The 17,136-nt window shown below is 37.7% G+C and overlaps 1 protein-coding gene across 1 annotated transcript in view; it reads left to right on the top strand.

The window, feature by feature from the left end:
• The window catches only part of Tenm3 (teneurin transmembrane protein 3), a 1,292,348-nt gene that overhangs the window by 296,285 nt on the left and 978,927 nt on the right, over positions 1-17,136 (top strand). The window lies entirely within an intron of this gene.

Below are 17,136 nucleotides of genomic sequence, written 5' to 3'. Positions count from 1 at the left end.
GAACTCTTTTCTTCAGTTTGGAGATGCAGGTTTTGTGTTGTGGGGCTTTTATTTTTAATTAAAAACTTAATATTTTAACCTAACCATTTAAATTGTGATAATCACATTCGCCTTACATGTTCCATGCAGCAAGACTTGCAAGCCAATTGCAGGATGGAGAAAATCACTTGGCATCATTTGTTGATAATAAATTGTGTTGCATAGCAACCAGTGCATATGCTATGAAGAGATTGTTTGAAATCAAATCCAATCTTTAGTCCTGGAATTTAGTTTTCAGAAATTTACCTATTTGTAAATAGCCTAATCTCCAGTTTTAGCCACAGATGATGCTAAAATGCTCCCTGTATGTTTTATTTCATCCTCAAAGAAGTGAATAGATATATTTAAGGGTTCTACTTGTCTGAAATCTAATAAATCATTTGGCATAATCTAATAGTTTAATAATCTAAAGTAAAACTTTTGGTTAGGTCTATTTGATTTAGGTTAGGATATTAAGCTATGTTAGACATTAAATTATTTCTTTCAATCATATTACCTTCAAATAATTTTACTGAAATATATGTGTTACTCAAAAATATAAGTAGAACTTGAGACTTATTACATAAAAATTTTAAAGGAAATAGGGGGATACTATATTAAGGAATAACTAAGCATAAAGTGCTCTCCTGAAATGAATATTAGTGTAAGAACTAGCAAAATAAGGAAATATGTCAGATGTTGAAGATACTGGTTTAGATTTAGAAATCTCAAATGAATGACTAAACCTAAATACCCATGAACACTAGACAAAAAATAAATAAAACATAGAAGAAAATAGGAGCTGATTCATGGAATAGTCAAGGAACTGCTGTGATCTGAGAACAAGAATGGAGAGAATTGTCCTAGGATCCGACATTTCTACAGACATTAGAAGACTCTGTGCCTCCAGTCTACCTCTTTTTGTCTGCCCCACAGCACTTTTCTAGATCTGGTCTTTGAAGAAAAACCTAGAGCCTCATGTAAGATACCACCATAAAATGGCCACCTCTTTATCGAAAACTGTTGTTACCTGTGAGAAAATTCAGAAGTGGAGTAAAAATTAGGAACATGTCAACAAAATCTTAACTTGATAATCTTGTTTTTTAAAAAAATAAAAAACATAAAAACTATGAGCTGCCTTTACCATCAGGAACAACTCACAGTAGCTACAATGAGAGAGAAGAAAACATAGGTTGTCTGCTTTTCTGGAAAACACTTTATAACTTAGTGGCTAAATGTATACAGATATAATGTGTAAAAGTGCATGCGGTGTACATATTATAACATTGCTGTTCAAAAAATAATATTAGTCTAATTGACCAAGAAACCAATGGCGTCAAAGGCTGGTGCTGACTTTCCTGTTCTGTAATTGTGTGTCCATAACATCCCTTCATTCCAGATTATATTCTAGGCAAGGTGTGATGCTGGAAGGGGTTTTCTGTGAAATTATACTTGAGATGACTCAACTCCTTCAATAATTTGTGAGTTCAATAATTATTAAAAGGTGCTAACACAGTGTGTACCACTGATCTCATATTCATAAAAACATTTTTTTGGTAGAAAAGGAGTAGTCATATGTTCCTAACATTGATAGATAATTCTATTTAAATTCAATTATTTTTAATTTAGCTAACAGAAAACTTCAGGTACATTTCACAACACCATGTTGATAATACCCCGAGATAAAAGTATATAAAATATATTCCAAGAGTATTACCTTTTTCTTCCTATGTGCTGGGTAATTATAGTGCTGACGTCTGACGGAAAGCTATAAGTCATTACCAAATGAAGCAGTCAGCACTATGATGAGCAGGGGCCACCTTGCTCCAAATGAAACCATTAATGTAATAGCCTATCACTCAAGCTAATAAAATCAGCTCTTACTCCCGTCTATCTTGGAACATGGACCATCACATCCAAGTTCCCAGTAGCTGCATTACATCACATCACACAGTGATCATGCACTGAGCTCTTCTACACACACACACACACACACCACACACACACACACACACACACACAAACGACAATGAAACATTAGTAGACTCTTCTCTCATCTTCTAAGTAGAACATGTACCCTGTGGTTGGTGCTATGCTAATTTGTTAGGCATCCTACGGTTTCATTTAGAGGTCATCTGATCCTTCAGGTGTGTGGCTGCCCATCTGTTAACATACTACGACTGTTTGATCTCTGGGTTGATTACTTGGTTGTAATATTTTTTTTTAAATTGTGTGGATATATTTTTAAGTATTTGTTGGCATTTTTAAGAAATTGTATATAGGAAAAAGCAAAAATGTAATATAATAACCCTTTTGTATTATTGCCTGCTTTTAACTTGTGAAATGAAATGATTTTCATGGTTAGGGAAACAACACATATACTCACAGGTTCCTTTTATCCAATATAGATACTAATTATAATTACTTAGTTTTTTCATAGAAATTTATATCCCCTTAAACATCTGCATGTCTAAATTTCCAAACAAATATTAGTGAGGATTTTCAATATTAATTGAGCTAAGTTGTAAAATAAAATTACTTTCTAGGCATTGTGCTTTGCTCCTCTTGTGAGAACAGAACAAAACACAGTGTGCGTGTGTGTGTGTGTGTGTGTGTGTGTGTGTGTGTGTGTGTGTGTCCATGTCTAGGTGGAATATAGGAGTATACTGGTAAATACCACTGAAAAACTGAAACAGAGAATGTGGTCACAGGTACTTTACAAATATACAAAAGTTCTTGTTAAGAGAGTGATGTTTAGCCAGGCAGTGGTGGCACAGGCCTTTAATCCCAGCACTTGGGAGGCAGAGGCAGGTGGATTTCTGAGTTCGAGGCCAGCCTGGTCTACAGAGTGAGTTCCAGGACAGCCAGGGCTACACAGAGAAACCCTGTCTCGAACCGCCCCCCCCCAAAAAAAAAAAGAGAGAGTGTGATGTTTGAGGAAAAATACATGAGGTTAAGGGAGGAACCCTGTGACCATGTATGGAAGAATTCTGTTGCTAGCAGGGGAAATAGCACATGTAAATCTCTTTAGTATGAGCAGGAACGGAAGAGAAAATCAGTCAGATTATCACACACCACTGCCATAGCTTCTATATGGAAGTGGTGTTTACAAGTGACATTTTAAAGATGAATGATTGGAGGATTTGAAGACGGATATGATCTGATTTATATTTTAAATTAATTTTTGTTGACATACACAGGATTGTGTTTCATTGTGACTTTTGTCTGCACATATACATTTGCTCTTACTCTATAGGTCTACTGTCCTACAGTCCTGCCTTTCTTCTCTTGCTGGTCCCCTTTATTCTCTTCACGGACATTCCCGGGTGTGATGCTGAGGCTATAAGAAAGTGTAAGAAAGGCAGAAAGGAAGGCTAGTTAGGATATTACTTTAATTATCCAGGTATGAGTTGATAGCACTTTGGACTAAGATGGTTGAGAAAGAAGTGAAAATACATTTTATATTTTTATATGAGAATAAGTACAAAGAGGAGACTATTAGGAGCATGATATCATAAGCTCATTTTGATCTATTAGGTGTCCAATTGGAAACATAAAACAAACAAAACAATGTGCACGTCTGTATTCACGTCCAGGCTCACAATGTGGCTTTCTTTCTCATCAGTGCTCCTCTAGAATCAAGCTATTTGATTCTTTTTTTATTATTGGTTATTTTATTTATTCACATTTCAAAGGTTATTCCCCTTCTCTGTTTCCCCGCCGCAAATACCCCAAATGTGGATGGAGCCATGGATCCCACCATGTGTACTCTTTGGAGGATGGTTTAGTTCCTGAATCTTATACCATGGTGCTCTGTTTGGTTTACAAAATTAGAAATTAGAAATTCCCAGCTGATCTTTTCCCTTCATCCGTCTTCCTGAAGGATTGTTTTAGTCTTGTTAAAATGGGCAAACATGAAAAGTGTAGTATTACATCAAGTCTAGTTTTAAAAGTGTGTGTGTGTGTGTATGTGTGTGTGTGTGTGTATATGTGTGTGTGTGTGTGTGTGTGTGTGTGTGCGCATTTGCACACATGGACATGTGCACCTGTGCACTTACGGATGTCCCCTCAGCATAGTGTTTCCCAGACTGTGCTACCATACCCCTCTTTTAGATGAATGCTGGGGAACCTAAGCTCATGCTGGCCAACACCTTAGCTGCTGATCCATCTTCCCTGTGCCCCTGAAGATTTTTAAACATGAATTAAATTATTATTAAATTCAAAGATAAATTTAAGGGATTTCAATAAGTTTGAACTCTCTAGTATACTAAAACAACAATATGGATAAAATGTCAAAGTCATATCTCAGAGGTTGATCGCTCTGAGATTTTCCACCATGAGAAGGTTCTGGGTTCAAATCCCTACCACAGGGAAAAGCAAACAACAAACAAATGTTGAAAGTAAAACGCTGGGTGAGTGTTATCACCTATTTATTCTTTTCCTTTTTAAAGCTTCAATTTTATTCATTTGCATGGGTGTGTATTGACTTGGATGCCCTGTGTATGGTGGAGCTGCTGGAGAGCATGACCAGGGAAGCCAGCAAAGGATATCAGATCCTGTGGACCCAAAGCACATAGGCAGCTGTTTGGGAACCACCTGGTGTGGGTGCTGGAAGCCTACCTCTGGTTCTGTGTAATGGAAGCACATGCTCTTACGTCCAGAGTTTGTCCTGTAGCTGCTCACTTCTTATTCTATTTCCAGATCCTCAGTAGACTGTTCAACTTTTCAGGTGTGTGACCTATGCCTTTATTTATGTACGTACATTTTACAAATGCATGCATGTATGTACTTTTTTTCCTACCGTTAATTCGGTTGATAATAAAAATATTAAACTCCCAATTTGCCAACATGTATTCTTTGCTTTGAGATCTTGGGCTACTATTTTTGTATCAAAATTAGAAATTCCTAACACATATTTCCTCCACAATTTGCCAGAGGCAGTTTGCACAGTAGCCAGAAGGTAACTAAGGAAACAGATTTTTCATGTTTTCAGAGGTAGATGTACCCGAGGTGGAGCATCCTATGTACATGCAAAGAGGAGGCTGTAAAAGTAAAATATGTTAGGTTGGATAATCATCTATAATGTTAACAGTCCAATTGCTTGTCATGAAGAGGAAGGTTGTACTTTAATTAAGCAATAAGACATGACAGGGTGTAAATTATGGAGTAATAATTCTTGTCTACTATATTGTTAGACAAGAGGCCAAGAGCCAGATGTCATTGCTTATACCATGATAAAAATTATTATGCCACAATTTCAATCGAGAACATTGCAAACGAATTCTAAAATATTCTTCAAATAATTTGGCTAAATTAAAAGTATCTATTAAGCTTATTTCTTAAATTCTAAATGAGAGAGTGCATACTCTAATTATATAAGATCCTGGGCATTAGCATGTACCTGTGTGGGAAAACAGAGAAAGCATATACACTAAAGTTAACTTAATAATTGATTATTTGGTTCCCTCGGGAAAGATGCATTGATTTATCAGATCAGAAATTATGATGATTACTGACTTTGGAGAAAATTAAAATGAGTCCCTTTGGGCTGTTTTGCTTCATAAGGCAGGACTAACTAACAAATAAATCTAGCATAAGTCTTGAGGAAAAAAAATACCCATCCGTGAGAAAACTTGACAGGGGTAGAGCCATTAACAGGACTTCAGATCCTTTTGGAATAGATATGACTTGTTAAATCTTATGCCTCCCCCTGCTACATGCCATTTTGAAGATCTCCTTTTGTAAAGACATTAAAACAGATCTCTTATCACAGGAAAACACATTGTTTGAAATAGCACATTTTTTTTATAAGAGAAAATTCATTTCTGCCCACTCAAAAGAAAAGTGATTGAGGGCGAGTCTGTGACTATAATAAAAAAGGTCTCTCCTTTTCATCTGCAGAGCACTGTGGCAAGCACTGTTTCAAAAGAAGATTTCTTTTGAAAGTTATTATATTTTTTGTGCTTTTATTACCAATATTGTATACATTTAGGATAGTTGATGTGTTAACAAGTTCAGCTTCCTTTGTTGCTGTTGCAAGGTGTATGTCATGTTACACTTCACAATTTCAAGGCTGTCTCTTTTAAGTTAATGTACTTAATCATCAAATTTGACCCCTCTTTGTACATACAATGACTAGAGGCTGCTCAATATAGAGATCAAATAAAAATAGACAAGGTAATTTTAAAAGGCTGTAGACATACCCTCTTTCCCTCCAGTATGTCTATTAATCTAGCCCAGGACCATTATTTTATACAACTGGATTAATAGTTGTGTCTTTGATTATCACTTATCTAAATATAATCCCTCCCATGTTCAAAGAAATAGAACCAAATGATCAGCTATGAAACTCTTAGCAAAGAGTGTCAACCCACCTAGTCTAGGACTGTTGAGTGCCTACCATTGGTCATTCTGAGAGCTTCCACTTTGTGCAGTGCCTAAGCATCTTTGGTCAGCTCCATGGCCAGTTGCACATCTTCACAAGCCCTATGACAGAAAGGAAGTCCTGCAGTGTTGCACAGAAGCAAAGACTTCATCATGACTCGAACCAACTGTCATGTCTGCAGAAAAGATCTCAAGATCATGGGATCATAATTGTAAGCAGTCCCCTCCTTCACCAGGGATTAATTCTAGACTAGGCATCCCCTGTATGTGTTAGGGTATTGTTGGAATACCTCCATGCTGGTCTCCAGATGCAGGGAAGAAAGCCTGACACTTAAGGTAAGGGTACAGAAAAGAAGACAAGGCAGCCAGTGTCCAAATTCACCATCATAGACCTGAGCCCACTGCCAGCTAGTCTGTAAGACTACTTGTCATTGTCATCTAGCATCTAGACTCTTATCTACCCCTTCCTACTATCATTTTACTGCTTATTATTCCAATCTTTGTCAACTTCGCTATTTTGAAAATCCTCTGCTTGACTCCCACTCGCATCAGCCTTGACTCCCACTCGTAATTTCTTTCTTACATACTCAGTTGTTTTGATACTGTCTCTGGCTGACCATCAAATAGGATTCTCTGCACCAAAACAGTGTATCAGAAAGGACACCATCTGTAATTTCTCACAAGGACGTTCCTAATAGAAGTTCTTGAAATGCCTTGTTGCTAGACTTCGATTTAAAGTGGGATGTGAGTGTCAATCAAAAACAAAATAGGGAAGGCGATATGTTTTGTCACGCATAACAGAGCTGTCATTTTATACTTTTGGGTAAGAGTCACTAACAAGGTGGCTGCAGAGTTGGGTCAGCAGTGGAAGCCCTTGCTGCTCTTCCAGAGGCCTTAGGTTCAGAGTCTTATAGTTACAAGTAACTTACACTAGTATAATATAGCCACTTTTAACTCCCATTCCAGGGGATCTGACACCATCTTCTGGATTCAGTGGGCAGAGCTGGGATGTGGTGAACATACATAGATGTAGGCTTACAGTCGAATACATAAAATAAAATAAGCCTTTTAGGTTTCAGGGGAAAAAAAACAACAATCATTGTTGGCAGAGCCCTACCTTTGTTTCCCAAACCTCTGCTTCAGAGACATCATGGAAATGAAGGCAACATCATGAAAAAGTTAATCCACTGGAAATCTCTAACTTGGTTTCTGAAATATAATAGCAAATAAGTTATTTTAATATGGCATCTAATGGGACCAAGGTGGGGAGGGGAAGAAAGAGTAATGAAAAAAAATTAATCAACTAAAAATAGCTCAGTAGTAAGGAAACACATGGCAAGACACAGTCCATCTCCCAGAGAGTTCAGACCTTGCCCTATAGCCTTGCAGAGGATTAGTGTTCCTAACTCAAACCTAATGTCAGATGGAGAGAGATATTATTATAGCTCATCTGCAAAGTCTGCATTGGCTTAGTGCATAGCATACTCTTTAATGAAACAAGATAATAATATTCAAGTTTTGAAATACATGGGTGGGGGGGAAGCAGGCACAAAAGCAATAAAGAACTAAACTCCATGTGTACAAATTAGCACGGAGACACCTGACGGCAATCAGATCTACACCTGGTACTCAAAGAACTCTAGGTCAGGTGTTCCTCATGCAGAAATACTTTTAAAGTGAGGAGGTTGGTCGGGGTCCCATTGAACCAGCTACTTTGAAAGCATAAAAGAGAAAAATGTCTCCCTCACTAGTACAAGGGCTGTGCATACTATACCACGGCACCCTTGTCTATTGGATTCCCTTCCCCACTCTCCATAATTCAAAACAGGCAGGCAGCAGGCTGTGCAGATGGGGATGTAGCAGCCAGAGTCCGCATGGAGCATTATAGATCTGGCTAGTTGTCTAGTTAACAGTCAGCTATTTTTGGATAATACCCACAGTTGTGTTGCAAAAGTGAAAGGGGCGGAGGAAGGGTAAATTCACATGAGTTTAGTATATAAAAACATTTGTACAGGTTGGCATTGGGCTTGTACTGTTTCCTGAAATTGAGACTGAAGATCATTCAAGCTGACTTCCATTGCAACCGACAGCATGGAGAATGTATTGAAAGGATACTGTGGGTCACATTGGTAACATATCACACCAGTTTAGATCCCCAAAGAAATGCTGTAGGCACTGATTATTATTTGTGTGTACCTTGTTTGTTTTCTTGCTTTGAACAAGCAGATGGCAGAGTGGCTTGGAGACTTCCCGGCTTGTCATACCAACACAGGACACCAGATACAAAGGAGGCTCTGAGTAACTGTGTGTACATCAAAATGATGGGCTGGGATTTCTCAGCCTGCAGGCAACACTAGAGATTGATCTCTAGTTAATAGAAGTTGGAAGTTCATTTAGGTAGCAAAGCAATGTGGAGAATCAAACGCATGCATTTGAGAAGGATGCTCCTTGGGAGGGGTGTGTGTAAAGAAAACTATATTCATTTATTTCATTTGTAGTACTGGAGATTTAAACTATGGCCTCACATACAACAACCAAGTGGACTCTATGGAGCTGTATGTCTATCCTTCTTTATTCTACTTTTTACTTTGCATAGCATCTCACTAAAATGTCCAAATTGGCCTTGAGGTCACTTTGTAGTCCAGACAGAACATGAACTTGTGAAATGTTTGCCTGGCTTAGTCTCCTAAGTTCTTATAACCATGGCATTCCAAGCATAAGTTAGGAATACTGTTTGTTAATAAATGAAGTTGTATGTTGGTAGATATGCAAGTTATCTTTTAGGGTGTAAATCAGATTAGTGATCACAAGAATCTAGTCAGATATAAAACAACAATTATCATCCTGGCGTATGTAACAAAAAGAGAGCTTAAGGTATCTGTAGTAGTTTTAGCGATAGAGAAGAAATAATAATGAAGAAGATATATCACACTTAATAGGGCTTTCTACTTGCTGGCTCTGTGTTCTAGATCCCAATGACTAAAGCTATGTATATTCAAGTTGGAACAAGTATAAAGTATATTTTTTAAAGGAAAGTACACAATACATGATTTGGATGTTGCAATAGAGAGAAAGTATTAGACTGGAAGATGAAGACTACTCAAAATAGATGATATTTCAAAAGGCAAAGAAAGGGCACTGCTTAAATAGCAAGGGCAATCACATAGGAAAGGTGATTGGAATGCTATCCCACTTACATGAATATGATAATTATTTTGTTTTTATTAGATATTCTTTTTATTTACATTTCAAATGTTATCCCCTTTCCTTGTTTCCCCTCCAAAAACTCCCTATCCCACCACCCAGCTCCCACTTACCAACCTACCCACTCCCACTTCCCTGTCTTGGCATTCCCCTACATTCGAGCCTTCACAGAATCAAGGATTTCTCCTCCCATTGATGTCTGGCAAGGCCATCCTTGGCTACATATGTGGCTGGAGCCATGGGTCCCTCCATGTGCCTAGGTTTGGTGAATATATATGGATGGATCCTCAGGTAGGGCAGTCTCTTGATAGCCTTTCCTTCAGTCTCTGCTCCACACTTTGTCTCTGTATCTCCTCCCATGGGTATTTTGTTTCCCCTTCTTAGAAGGACTGAAGCACCCACACCTTGGTCTTCCATTTTCTTGAGCTTCATGTGGTCTGTGAATTGTACCTTGGGTATTCTGAATTTCTCGGCTAATATCCACTTATCAGTGAGTGTGTGTGCATGAGCCATAGTCATTGTGACTGGGAGGCAAGTGGGCATCGGTGGGTTTATATTCTTGGGTTCCCATGGCTCAGCCACAGTTCTCATTGCAGAAATGGAAATTCTAAAGTATTCTTAAGGGCCCCAAAGCAATTCATGCATACCATTTTTTCATAATCGCCTTCGATTAATACAATATGCATCCTGAGACAAGTATACTAGTGTTAGTTACTGTGTGGGTTCAAGGTTCACTCTGCCCTGGGTATTGTTACCTTCTCACGCTTTGTTAAGTTTTAGAAAACCAACTGTAAAGTATAACGCTGTCTACTGCCTGCCAGTGAGGTCTTCCTGATTTCTTTATTTAACATCCTAGATTTAACCCAATACCAGTGGCTTGGGAAGTTCTATCTCCAAAGGGACCATCAATTAGAAGTAGATTCCTCTTCATTTGTCCACATATCCAAGACATGAGGTTTTGTGGACTCACCTTTACTCTAAGAATAATTAAAGGGAAGGAGAAAATGTTTCCTATCTTGTACCTTAAAATTACACAATTTAGTAATTTGCAAATTGTTAAGTTCATTGTGACCCTTTATGAGCTTTTCAAAATGTTCTCAAGATTCTTTCTTCTTATATAGTCATTTTTTTGTTTTTTTGTTTTTTGCCAGAAAATTAAAATGAAGAAAGAAATTATTTCCTTGGTATAATATATTCTGGAAAAATAATTCAGATTCTTGAAATCATAAGTCAACCACATCTTTGATAAACCCAAGAGTTTGAGTCAACTGCTTAGAAACTGGAGTGTGCACACTGTGCTAGAATGGTTTGAACCTAAAACATTGAAGTGGCTATTCAGAATTCAATTCATTCAATTAAAGCTAGCATGCCATATTTGGCCCAAAACAAGCAATTTTGATCTCTAACATGGATTTCAGGAGACACCACATGTCTTTGGCTGTGGCCTCAGCACCCAAAATTCTGTGTTTCGTCCTCCTTGATGTTTTTTTTTTTTTTCCCTGCCTTTCCCATACCTGGAGTGTACTGATGTGAAGATAAGCAATTACCTGTAAAAACAAATGGCCAATCATAGTGTGGTGGATCTTCCTGGGCTCAATGTTAGCACTGTTTACAGCACTTCCCGGGAGTCTTTCTTGATCTTGGGAAATATTGCTCCCTTATTGTTGCTCTGACTGTTAAAGGTAAAACACAATCTAATTATATGATCACTGATGCCCTAAAACCTCATCCCATGTAAGCTAAATCTCTCTCTTGGAGATTTGTGATGACATACAAAACTCTAAATATCATTCGAGAGCACCTCTATGCCAGAGGAATTGACCACTGATCAAGAAATGGGGCGAGAAATGCAGGAAAATGGACATAAAGCTATGCACCTCTGGGCGACTGGAAGAAGCAGCTGCAGATACTGGGTCCTGCATGTTTTCCTTAATCAAGAGATAGCTTGTGCTCTTCCTGTAAAACAAAGGGAATGTCACCTCTCGTGCCTAATAGTACAGATACCAAGAAAAGCAACTGAAGCTTAAAGAGGAAGGGAAAGCTATTTCATTGTGGTCCCATTTATACCAGAACAATTTCAATAATAATTTCATAAATAGATGAATACATCTCCTCAATTCTTTTCTCCCCAAAACAACAGAGCTTATCATACCACTTTTTTAGAAAATGGAACAACCAGAAACATATGAAGCAAGTATTGCTGGCAGGGTGAAATTGTACCCTGTATGCTTCAAGGTGGCCGGTGAAGGCAACAGGAGTAATAAGAATGATTAAACCCTGTCGGATGGGGTTAGAATTTTAGAGCCTTTCCGCTTCGTGACAGGCTGTGACAGTCAAGTGGCACTGAAGCAGAACAAACTCCGGTGGCAGTTTGCTGGGAGCTGCGCAACTGTCAAAACTGTTGCACCAAAGCAAATGCTAGGGACAACAACCAGCAGAGTTTGCAGCCTGACTACTGACGGCTAAAACGTGTTTACAGGAGAAGTCGGGGTTTTCTGCCTTCTGTGATCAGGCACATTGCTGCCTAGACCTTCCCAAGCTCTGTATCTTGTCAGCGTTCCACAACACAGCAAAGTACAACCAGAGATTGATAATGCTCACATGCGACGCATGTCTCATTTATAAAGTTTGGTGTTTAGAACAATCATATGCAGCCAATAAAATGGAAACGTCGCCCTTGTGTGAAATTTAGTCCCAATTACGCGGTTTGTAAGAATAGGTTACAGGGCGGATGTAAAGTTGCCATCACAGAGAGAGTGAAATACTTCACACCCAGAGCTCAAACAGTGAACTTAGCGTTGCCACCAGTTTCCTGAAGAGTTGAAAAAAAATTACTTTGCACCCACGCGGCTTCACAGGTTTTTATTAGAAGCCACAATAGACACTTTTCACCAGCAGTAAATGAGAAACCTCTCCACTTTGTAATAACACAGGGAGAGTGTCTCAGGCTCCGTCATCCTGGGGGAATTCTCCCATGAAGCTTCTGTGGGCTGCAAGCGAGAGGAGGCTGCCCATGGTGTTGCTGATGACGGTGGACTCAATTTGAGCATTGTGTCATATTAAACGTGTTGGAGGGAGTTCAAAAGAAAGGGTAGGATTCACGTCTGCATTCTCCGGGGTACCAGGTGCCATAGCTCTTCTGAGGTCACATTATATAGGTGTGATATGCACTAGGAATTGTTCTCAGATCCTAAAACCAATTTCGCTCTCTAAGAAAGCTAATCTGAATGACCTCATGCATGCACCGCTATGAGCTTCAACAAGCTGATGTGCTTAGCACAGTGATGTTTAGAGTCCACAAAAAAAAAAGTCCTACTTAGTAAAAACAATGGCCATTAATGTATAAACTACTTCTTAAATGAAAAATGACCTGAACATACTCGCAGGCCCCCAAATAATTCATATGCCCAGTGATTTAGAAATTTCATCTTCTTTACCTGCAGCTGAAGAGGCAGATGAAATCATTCAACGTTTACTGCGAGGGTAAAGAACATATTTTTTAAAGGGGTAGTAAATTAGCTTGTGCTGGAAGCATCTATTTTCTGGCCTTCATCCACTGCCAACTCCTTCTGTTTACTTTGATCAATGATTTGCAAGCTACTATTATTATTTATGTGTTCTACAATTACAGCCAGTGACACCTCCCCTTCTCCAGCCCTAAGCCACAAATGTGAAGGGAATAACTGCTGTTTATTATGACAGCCTGCCTTTTGTCTGTGGAACAGTGACAAACTACACCCCTGACAGCTCGCTACCAGTTTTTACCACTGCCCCGGCCCCCAACCCACTTTTTCAAGTGTTCTGAAGAATATGACAATCGACAGAAGTGAACAGAAATGCACCATGAGAGTCAGATGCACTCTTCTGCCGCCCAGTGAGCTCCTTCAAGGACCTGTATTGGATGAGGGATGGGTGGCCCAGTGGTATGTGGATAATTTAAAGTTTCTGTACATCTGTGAAATAGAGGGAAACAAGACTTCTTGGCTTATTAAACCAAGAAGTAACTTTAACCACATAGACATTAACTTTTTACATGTTTTTGATTTGAAAAATGGCAGTCTCCAGTAAGGGGAAGAGGGGTTACAGATATAAGCCATTTGGTCAGGAAATATTTTTTGTTTCTTAGACCAAAGAAATTTGACAGACATGAAGCCAAGTGACTGGAGGGATGGAAGGTTGCTGAGTTTTCCACAGAGCCTGCACTAATGAATGTTCTAATCTATGTTAAGGCTATGTGTATACTGGCTAACTGTTCCATATGAAGTAGAATAGATTAATAAATAAAAGAACCATTATGGATTTTATAGACTCAACTTTGAGCTAAGAGTAGGTTGGTAAATATTGGACTGCTTCCCTGTGGTGTGATCAGAAAGGCACAGATCTCAGAGTGGTAGAAAAGCCACTGCTTAAGTCTGACTTCACAAAGAGACTGTTTTTAATGCAATGAAGTTCTCTTTCCTTTTATTTTTCCCTCCTCTGGAATTTCTCTCTAGAAGGATTTTTTTTTCTTTCTAGAAGTTTTTTTTTTTTTTTAATCTGGCTGCTCATTACCTTCAAGTTTCTGTTTTAGGAAATACATTAAAAAATCAATACCGACTCCTGTATCGCTTAACAAATCTTTTATAACTTCCAAAAAATGTTTAAATGATTTATCTTCCTTGTTTGACAGAAATTCCTTTGCCTGAAACTTCAAAATATAGTTTGACATTTAAAATCCAGCGGGGGTGGAGGCAGATTGTGAGTGGAAAGAAGAAAATGAATGAAAATAAGTTGACAAACCCAGTTAAAATGGAAAATTAAGTAATTTATAATATTAGATAGTCTATTCAATGAAGAGTGGTGTCAAGTCAAGCACACTGCAATAATGTAAATGAATTTTTGGGTTGGGATGCAAAGACTTCCAAACTTCAACAAAAGACAGTATTTAACTGTTTGCAAAAAGACTGCATTTAAAATAAAACTTTAAAATATTTTGAAAATACTAGGATAAGCCAGAAATGAATGGTAAATGTAACCCCAAAAGAAAGTTGGAGTTTGTTACCAATAACACCTAAAGCAGGAGTCATGCTACAATCATGTAATGAAAATAGTATGGAAATGGAAAGCTTCTACTGACAGAGATGAATAATTAAGAGACTTTTACAGCAAACAGCAAAGTTGTGGACTATTATAATTAAAAATGGGCAGAAATGAAATTGGACAAAGCCAAATGATAGTGAAGACTAGGTTTGCAAAAGTTAAGTTATAGAAATTTAAAAGGGGCATTTTTTCTATATTAATCCTGCCAGTTGATGAGCATGGGAGATCTTTCCATCTTCTGAGATCTTCTTCAATTTCTTTCTTCAGAGACTTGAAGTTCTTGCCATACAGGTCTTTCACTTCCTTAAAAGGGGGCTGGAAACATGGCTCAGGGGGTGACATTATTTGTTACCCTAGCAAAGGAGACACATTCTAGTCCCAACACCCACATGGAGGCTCACAACCATCAACAACTCCAGTTCAAGGGAGTCTGATACCTTTGTCTGACCTTCTAAAAGCATCAAGCACACATGGTGCACAAATATATATACAAACTAACCAAACATACATATATAAGAAGTGCATCTTTTAAAAAATAAAAAAATTAAAGGAAGGATCTGAACATATAGTCTATAGATTTGTGTGTGTGTGAGTGTGTCTATATATATAATCTGCATATGCATGAATATAACATGAATGTGTACATAAATCTATTAATATATATTATATAATCTCTCTATATATGAGATTATTGGGAAAGATATTATATGGAGAAATTGATAGATACTCAGTACTCATCATTTTTAGTGTTGCTACTTTTGCAGGGTTTGACTGGATGGGATATTCTTCTAACTCATAAGGATGCTGAAGCCTGACTGGCTATGGGATGGGTTCCGGGATCCCTTACCAAGATTACACAAACTGGATTGGCTCTGAGACTAATGCTCTCAAAGCTTTTGAGCTTCATCTTGCCAATAGAAAACATACATCTCTTTCTTATTCCAAGGGAAAAAATACAGAGCTTTTAATAATTTTGACAAAACAATTTTTAACTAATTTCAGGCCAAAGAGATTTGTAGACTACAGTCTCTAAATATAATTGAGTAAAACCAAATGGCAATAAATGCAATCTTTCCACCTCAAGAAAAAAAAACTAAAATGAAACCCCAACCCATTGTAATTAATTGCTGGGTCAAAAGAGGAGAGTCCCCAAATTAAAATTAGACATCATTTAGCTGTTAACTCTGCCGTGGTTATTTTTCCTAAAATAAGGTGCTTGTGAGTCACTCTTCTATTGTTTTTAAATAGCTAATAAAATGTCTAAATATTCTCCCTAATTCCCTTTATTTTATTAATCTAGTCACTTAGGCACATCTATGTTGAATTTAATGGACCACAATTGGATAATTCCACACTCTTAACACAGAATTAATTTCATACCTTTGTAAGTATATATTACTTGCACTTTAATGTCTCTTAAGTTGGATCCATTATGATTATGGTGGTTGAATGTATGACCTAAACATTGTCATTGGAATCCTCCAGAAGTCACTTTATGACTATGAGGAGGGAGGGATTCTTCATCCCTTCCAAGAAGCTTGGTGGCTAAACGTTAGCAATGTTGGTCACCTCGCTGTTCTTTTGTGATGTGCCTGCCTGGGTTTCCAGCCTTCCTTCCCTTTTGAGAACCATGTGGGTGAGACATCTTTTCCGGTGTTTCTTTGCCTCCCTAAGTTTTAACCAATGTGATCCTACATGTCTTCCATATGGAGAGAGAGAGAGAGAGAGAGAGAGAGAGAGAGAGAGAGAGAGAGAGAGAGAGAGAGATATCTAAATCTATTATTTATCTTATCCACACATATACACTAGAAGTTATTTCTGGCAAGGCTGTTTTGCGAATTATCATTCATAGTTAATTTAGTTGTTCACACTTTAATCAAATTACTTTAAATATCACTAAATTATCATTTGCTTAGATGAGACTATAGTTCACTATTTTATTGATCTTTTTATTTTTGTTATCAATTACACTCAACTGACTGAAAAAAAATCTTATCATTGCAAGCCATAAAGTATATTATCATTGTCATGAGTATTGCTGGGGAAAATAAAATCAAAGTGTGTTCATACAGAGGAGATAAAGCTTGTCTCATAACTGCCAAATAAAGTAAATAGCAATGTCGAGTAGTGACATTTAGGAGTAAAATCCAACAAACACATGAATTGCACAAGATTAGTTGGGTCATTTTCTGTCTGTGCACAAGATAAGAACAGGTCATTTGTGAGCCACAGTTTGCTATTAAATAAGGTGGGGGAAATAACTTATATCCTCTGACCCATATAATTAATAATGGATATACTAAAAATATGGTCATTGGGAGGCCTGACTTTAAAAGAACGTTTATTCTTCTATCAACCATGTTCTATGAAATTTATTCATCTTAAACTGTATACATAATTCTAAGATCACACCTAAAATGAATGCATTTTAGCAACCACATTTAATCATAT

This window comes from Mus caroli, chromosome 8, assembly GCF_900094665.2.
Source record: "Mus caroli chromosome 8, CAROLI_EIJ_v1.1, whole genome shotgun sequence".
Classification (NCBI taxonomy): Eukaryota; Metazoa; Chordata; class Mammalia; order Rodentia; family Muridae; genus Mus; species Mus caroli.
Note: the sequence above shows the minus strand (reverse complement) of the source record. Positions and strands in the feature narration are given on the sequence as shown.